The following is an 8225-nucleotide window of genomic DNA, read 5'->3' as shown; positions in this document are numbered from 1 at the left end:
AAACAACATGCATACATCAATAATATCCATATTTAAAAGAGAACAGGAAAATTAAGTTTTAATAATTATAAGGCATACAGAATGTACAGGTAGGTACAAAGACAATATTTTTTTTTAAGTTGAATGAAATAACAAATAAATAAATTCAATAACTTGTAAATAAATTAGCACACAAGTATATACTGTTCAAATAACGCAGCCAGGATTTTTAAAAAAAATCTTTCTCTTCATATAATATTTGCGATCCACTCCCAATCTAACTCTGAGGCATTAGATTAGGATTTGCTCACTGGTCAGTTTCAGAGTCATAGTAACCTTGTTATGCAATTCTCCTGCTGTTCAGCACGTTGTTTGCAGCTTATCTAGGTCAACATTTGAATTCTGATAAACAAGATGTGCGCGTTTTCTTGTTGCCGATTTAAAAGAAAAGACTTTGCATCATATAAGCAACAAAAATAAGTGCTGGACTATTAACTCTACTCGGTGAGTATAATTCATTAATTTTATTATTAATCTTTTTAAGATTTCTAGCTTCTACCAGAATGTGATTTAATTTTTCTTTGCATATGCATGTGTAGAAGAGACACGATCACGAAAGCTTTACATCGATGGATTTGAATTGAAAACTTAATTTAAGCTTCAGATTTACCTCCTTCATTCAAATAATTGTTGTACATGTGTAATGTTAATCATTCTATAAAATGTTTATTTTAAAAAAATGAAATTCTTTTGCAGCTACTGTCAGGTCCATCTTCATTATCAACATCTGAGTTAAAATTTCATTCAAAATGCCACATTCGAAAGACCCGCCTTTGGTGAAGACAAAATTTGTGTACGTAAATAATATTGCTTTTCAACAATATTATTCTTGTGGTTATTAATTTAAGGGGCAATATCCCTCTGCTCCAAATTTCACGACTTTTTTTTAAAAATCCAGACATTGATTTTCAGCAACAACTATAGCATTAAATTCAAATGGAAAATAGTTTGAAGTATGAAGCGTTGCTTACTTTTTCAGAAATGAATAATATGTCAAATCATGATGTGAAGAAAATTTGAGATGGTAAATAGAAAGATTAATTATTTTTTTTTTATCTCACAATTAAATTAGAAATATGAGGTATATATAAAAATAAAATTTACTCTCATACCTATCTAATTCCCATCAGAAAATATAATGAAGCGCTGCTTTTTAAATCACAATTCAAATTGTTTTCTGTGCATGTAAAATAACACGCATCCATAAACAAGAGTTATCGTTCCATTATCGCCCTTGAAAATATTTTTTTAATGAAACAAAATATTGATTAAATGTTTATAAACAATATTGCATCTGAAATTTCTGTACAATTAAAAGAATTATACTTTAAGAGATAGAAATTTCTCAATTTACACTGTTTAAAGGAACTGAGTATAAATGTTTTAAGTAAATTATTATAAATCATTAATGTACATACTAGCAATAGAAACTATAAATCAACATTTGTACCATAGATTAAGTTTGATTGTGTTGACTAGAAAATGGTTCTTTGAAAACTCTGACATGACAATTCACTGAATTTCATGACAAAATGTCTGAAGAAAGTTATCTCTCTTATCAGAAGAGTTATCTCTCTTATCAGAGGGATATTCCACCTTAATTCTTTTAATTAATGAACATGATGAAATGTGGAAAGTACTTGAATATTTCATATTTTCATAATCTAAAGATAATTATATGTTGATCGATGAATAAACACAATTTTCTCTACGTTTTTTTCAGGGTGCTACACAAATAAAGAGCTTAATTATATCAGAGGATAGACTTCTTAAATGGGAGCCTTTTCAGTGTTTGTGTGTTTCAGTAATGGATCCACCACGCTGCTGATTCTATAGTGAACAAATGTTGGAATTACATGCTTTTGCAGAATCATAAATAAGCAGTGACATCAATGAATGCCGAATCATTCCTCAAGAAGAAAGGATTTCTGTGATTCTGTTCCTATAAAATTCTGTGAATTCTGATGTTTTATTTATAAATTGTCATCTGAATAATGAAGATCATTGTTCGGATTATACCAGGATCATGATTTTGATACGAGTTGTAAGCAATAAAAGATCATACTAGGATCATGGTTTTAATACTAGTTGTTAGCTACAATAGATCATACCAGGATCATGGTTTTAATACGAGTTGTTAACTACAATAGATCATACCAGGATCATGGTTTTAATACTAGTAGTTAGCTACAATAGATCATACCAGGATCATGGTTTTAATACGAGTTGTTAGCTACAATAGATCATACCAGGATCATGGTTTTAATACGAATTGTTAGCTACAACAGATCATACCAGGATCATGGTTTTCTTGCTAGTTGTTTAGTTTAACAGATCATCTAAGAACCATGATCCATTAGCTCATTTGCATGTGAAATTTTCCTATACCGAAATCATATCAAAACAATGATTTACACACGAGTCATTAGCATGATCCCTTAGGCTGTTTTTTCTGTTTGGGGCTGAACAATGTAACACTTCCAACAAATCAAGAGGTAATCATAAAGGGGAGAGTGTGTGCGCCGGAGGGCAAAAGCATTCGATAGTTCATGGTTTGGTGGAACCAAATGAAAAGTTCACGTCGACAGGACTCTCGTAGGGAGGACCTGAGTTAAAGCAGATTGAGGTGTACCAATTCGAATGCTGAACATAGGACCAGAAAGTAAAACCATTTACAGTGGCACTTGCATTGCGGAAATGTCATTCGTCTGCGCAGTACAGGCAGAGAGAAATAAGTCAAAGAATTACTCTGCGTTGCATGAAAAACATGAAGATCTACTGAAGCTCAGTGGTACCGATCTGACAGAGGACCAGATATCTAAAGTGCGAGACTTTTTGCGACAATATTCCCATGCGTTTGCACTTAGTAGCTCTGAGTTAGGTACGGCCAACGTGGTTGAGCATGCAATTGATGTTGGCAACGCTCATCCCATAAAGGAACCTTTGTGACGTGTCCCGTTCCATGCTGCAGAGAAAATAGACAAGCATGTAAATGATATGCTGGAAGAAGGAGTTCTAGAGCGCTCCTCTAGTCCATGGAACCGTTCACGGTAGCTCAGTCGGTAGAGCGCTCGCTTCGTGATAGGGAGGTCGTGAGTTCGTATCTCGGCCGCGACCTATGTCGATAAAAAAATGGATAGCAGCTTTTCCTTCGCCATGCGCTAGGCACTTGAAGTTTCGGGGCCTTCGAATGAGACCTTAAAAACTGAGGTTCCGGGTGAACGCAGGCGTTGGCACGAGAAAGATCCCTCACTGCTCAATGGCCCTGAGTGCCGAGTAAACAATTCAAAGCCCTTCACCGGCATACGGTGAAGTCTCTATTTGAGTGAAAAATTCTCGAGTGGTACATTAAACAACATAAAATCAATCAATCAATCTTGTCCATGCGCTGCAGGTGTAGTTTAAGTGCAAAAAAGGACAGCAGTACTCGTTTCTGTGTTGACTACCGGAAATTGAGTGGACTGACCATAAAAGACGCCCACCCATTGCCGCGAATTTATGGGCAAGTTATTGGGCAAAATCGACAAATATCGGCATTGGGTTCGAAGGTACCTAGTTCATAAAGAAAAGAAGAATATAAAAATAGTTAATACATATTTTTATCATAGCATCAAAGGCATCAAAGACAATAAATAAATTTTAATAAATATATGAAATGTCTTGTAAAGTGGTGATTTCAAGTCCCCATATTTTATTTGTCTTTAAATTACAAATCTTGGCATATTAATTTAACACTTTATATGGTTCACAATTTGAGTAATTTGATCGTATGTATTGTATATTCTTTTACGTGATGTTCTAAAATTGGATTCACGACTTTTCATGTCATCTCATGCAAAGTGAAAGTAGAACGAGTACATGGAATACATGCATATCCTTTCGTATTTAACGATGTCCTTTTTGAAATAACTGTATAAATGCTGTTAAAAGAGTATAAACTACTAGATGTTTTGATTAAAAGAGTATATAAGGGAAGATTCTTCCGTAAATCGGGGATGTTGCAACCACTATTGAAATAATTATATCAATAGTGGTTGAGAGTGCATTTCAATAGCAAACATAGTTAGTAACCACTATTGAAATACGCCCACTATTGAAATAACTATTTCAATAGTGGTTGTATTTCAATAGTGGTTACTACCCATGTTTGCTGTTGAAACGAACTCTCAACCACTATTGATATAATTATTTCAATAGTGGTCGTATTTCAATAGTGGTTATTAACTATGTTTGTTATTGAAATGCAATCTCAACCACTATTGATATAATTATTTCAATAGTGGTCGTATTTCAATAGTGGTTACTAACTATGTTTGTTATTGAAATGCACTCTCAACCACTATTGATATAATTATTTCAATATTGGTCATTATTTCTATAGTGGTTGCAATCAGGACAAAAACAAGCCTCGGATCTATCGATCCGGGCGCATAAATATTTCGCAAAATTGTTTTCAGAGTGATCCTTTCTTTATATTGAGTCAATATAATACTAATTCCAAAGTTTTAAATTGACCACAATATTTTATGAAGCTTGTATAGCACCATGAAATTTCGGTTTAATTAAGTAACATTGTACTTGAGGGACATTCTAGTAATTCTGGAATTAATTGTTAGTCTCATCGCTGAATATATAGATGTAATTGTTTAAATATAAATCTGGGAAAACTCAACATAAATATATTATCGGGAATATATTCTAGCAAGATTATTATACATTAAGTAATATTATATAAACAATATGTGTTTGTGAAACACTATGCGCCCGGCGGCAACAAATTAAAAAAAAACATATTTTTAGAATAAAGGTCACAGTGAAGGTCACAAGGTCATTGATCTTGGTGTCATTTCAAAGATTTTGATTAGTGAAGCATGCATACCAAATATCGGATCTCTATCTTTCATGGTTCAAAAGTTATGGTGAAGGATAAAAAAGCTATTTTAGCATATACGACACAGTCAAGGTCACAAGGTCATTTACATTGGTGTCATGTGAAAGGGCTTCATTAGTGGAGTATGCATTTGCAACCACTATTGAAATAACGACCACTATTGAAATACTTATATCAATAGTGGTTGAGAGTGAATTTCAATAGCAAACATAGTTAGTAACCACTATTGAAATACGACCACCATTGAAATAATTATATCAATAGTGGTTGAGAATGCATTTCAAAAGCAAACAAAGTTAGTAACCACTATTGAAATACGACCACTATTGAAATAATTATATCAATAGTGGTTGAGAGTGCATTTCAAAAGCAAACATAGTTAGTAACCACTTTTGAAATACGACCACTATTGAAAAAATTATATCAATAGTGGGTGAGACTGCATTTCAATATGGTAATCATAGGTTTCAACCACTATTGAAATACTACCAGAATGGAAAAAAAAAGTTTCACCGCGTCAGTAACTTCTAAAATAATTATTTCAATATATATTGGATTCATTTTTCAAAGCACCATTGAAATCAATAATCTAATCCATATTGATATCTTTATTTCAAAAGTGAACAATATTTCAATAGTGGTTGCAACTTATGTTTGTTGTTGAAATGAAGCTCACCAACTATTTAAATACGTTTTTCAATTGTAGTCGTATTTCAATAGTGGTTACTATCTATGTTTATAGTTGAAATGCACTCTCACCCACTATTGAAATAATTATTTCAATAGTGGTCGTATTTCAATAGTGGATATTACCTATGTTTGTTATTGAAATGCACTTTCAACCACTATTGATATAATTATTTCAATAGTGGTTGTATTTCAATAGTGGTTATTACCTATGTTTGTTATTGAAATGCAATCTCAACCACTATTGATATAATTATTTCAATAGTGGTTGTATTTCAATAGTGGTTACTAACTATGTTTGCTATTGAAATGCACTCTCAACCGCTATTGATATAATTATTTCAATAGTGGTCGTTATTTCAATAGTGGTTGCAACAATGCATGCTTATAATATTAAGTCTCTATCTTTCTTCGTTCGAAAGTTATGGCGAAGGTTAAAGTTTGCCATCAAAAAAGCTATATTAAGCGTATAGGCCACAGTCAAGGTCACAAGGTCATTGACCATAATGTCTTTTTTAAAAGCTTAATAAGTGCTGTATGTGTAGCAAATATAAAGTCTCTATCTTTTATGGTTCAAAACTTATGGCAAAAGTTAAAGTTTGCAGAAAAACCCCTCTATTTTTAACATATAGGTCACAGTCAGGGTCACAAGGTCATTGACCTTGGTGTCATTCGAAAAAACTTTATTAGTGGAGTAGGCAAACCAAATATGAAGTCTCTTATCATTCATGGTTCAAAAGTTATGGCGAAGATTAAAGTTTGCAGACAAACAGAGACAGACAGACAGGATTGATTGATTGATTGATTGTATACTGTTTAACGTCACTCTCCAGAATATTTCACTGATATGGAGACGTCACCATTGCCGGTGAAGGGCTGCAAATTTAGGCCTATGCTTGGCACTTACGGCCTTTGGGCAGGGAGGGATCTTTATGGTGCCACACCTACTGTGACACGGGGCCTCGGTTTATACGGTCTCATCCGAAGGACCGCCCCATTTAGTCGCCTTTTACAACAAGCAAGGGGTACTGAGGACCTATTCTAACCCGGATCCCCACGGGACAGACAGGACAAAAACAATATAAACCTCGGATCTTTCGATTCGGGCGCATAAAAAAACTAAACTCGAAAATAACATAAATATTAAAGTAGCGAATGTGCATCGGAAAGAGAAGATCTCAGTTTTGACGTGCTGTTGTTAAATAAAAAAGTAAGATTTTGTATTCCCGCCTGTGCTAGTTTATATTGTTCTGTTTGTGTCTTCTGTTGTTGATGGAGTAAAGATCCTAGCACCGAAATATTATTTTGAACATCCAAAAGGGAAAGCGATAAGTAGCTATCATTCATTTTAAGACTACTGACAACGCAGGTTATATTTTTCGGAACTTCCTGTTCTCTACTTCTGATGATATTTCTTAAGTTTGGATGTCATCTGAACTAGTTTTGTTCAATTCCATAATATTGCAAGTGATAGAGTCTGTGTCTGAAGTTTTAGTTCTTTTGTGGTATCATCGTTCTTAGAATAATTTTGCTGATAGAAAGTAGAATTAAGACTATGTAGTTTATCTTTCAATATATTGTTTTCACTTTTAACGTCTCGAAATGAAGCTTCTAGGTTCTGGATCGTGTTGTTCAGCGTCTCTATTAATTGCTGTTGTTGTCGATGCTGTTCTTCAGATGTTTTCTGTTGATGCAGATTTTGTTCTTTCAATGATGTCATTTCCTTGTAAACTGAATTTAAAGTTATTTCAACATGAAGAAGTTGTTTGTACACATCAAGATCGGTATGTACATTAGAAGATGCTGAAGTATTCGAGTTTCCATGAAACAATGCTGCAAAAAATAAAATTATTGACAGGATCAACACGATACACGCCATAACTGAACAAGCTTTTGAAATAATACAAGCAATTTTGTTGCAAGTAAGATAACATATAAAAAACGTTTATATGAAATATATTGAAAATCCCCAAGTTAACTAGAAACAGAAGAATTTTTGCAAAACACATTAAGTTTGGCCTAAAAAAGACGATTTGAACCTTATTACAGATAAAGAATATGCACTGGTTAAATCATCTCGGAGGATTATCAATTTGTAATCAGCATTTAAAAAAATATAATCTACTAACTGAATTACCATTTTAAAATCGCTTTTTGAAATACCGGGTATTTTCACAGACACACTCGATCCGTAGACTACTGGTATTAGTACTTATCCATTCATCGAGGAAGTAATCTACACTGAAAGATTAAAAAAATTACCACATATTAAGTTTGCACCGCTGCAAATTCGCATGTTATAAAAGAGTGGAAAGTAATTTGCAACTGAAAAAAGACAAAAACAAAGAAAAAATTTGGGGAAGGCCCCGAGCGGGATTCGAACCCCCGACAGAAAGACAAAGTTTGGTTCGGTCATATCTTTGCAAAAAACGCACGCATGAAAAATATGAAAACATATATAGATATCGTTGAAAACGCTCTATAAACCCTGTAAATCCAACAGAAAAATATTGAAAAACAAAAAAGTTGAAAAATTAGACTTTTTAAATTCACTTCCGTTTGCGACCAGAAGTAGGAACGACAAAAAATGAAGGACGTTCGGCACATC

At 33.4% G+C, this 8225-nt stretch overlaps 1 long non-coding RNA gene across 1 annotated transcript; it reads left to right on the top strand.

Annotated features, from left to right (window-relative positions):
• The first annotated feature begins 246 nt into the window (after nucleotides 1-246).
• Nucleotides 247-1935, top strand: LOC134258570 (uncharacterized). The gene is made up of 3 exons (XR_009990180.1): nucleotides 247-483; nucleotides 736-832; nucleotides 1763-1935. It is a non-coding gene; the product is annotated as an uncharacterized LOC134258570 (long non-coding RNA).
• The last annotated feature ends 6290 nt before the right edge of the window (nucleotides 1936-8225 follow it).

This window comes from Saccostrea cucullata, unplaced genomic scaffold (genome assembly GCF_032062105.1).
Source record: "Saccostrea cucullata isolate Sc308-1 unplaced genomic scaffold, CSIRO_AGI_Scuc_v1 ctg1203, whole genome shotgun sequence".
NCBI classification, from domain to species: Eukaryota; Metazoa; Mollusca; class Bivalvia; order Ostreida; family Ostreidae; genus Saccostrea; species Saccostrea cuccullata.
The sequence above is the reverse complement of the archived record's forward strand: the minus strand, read 5'-3'. Positions and strand labels throughout refer to the sequence as shown.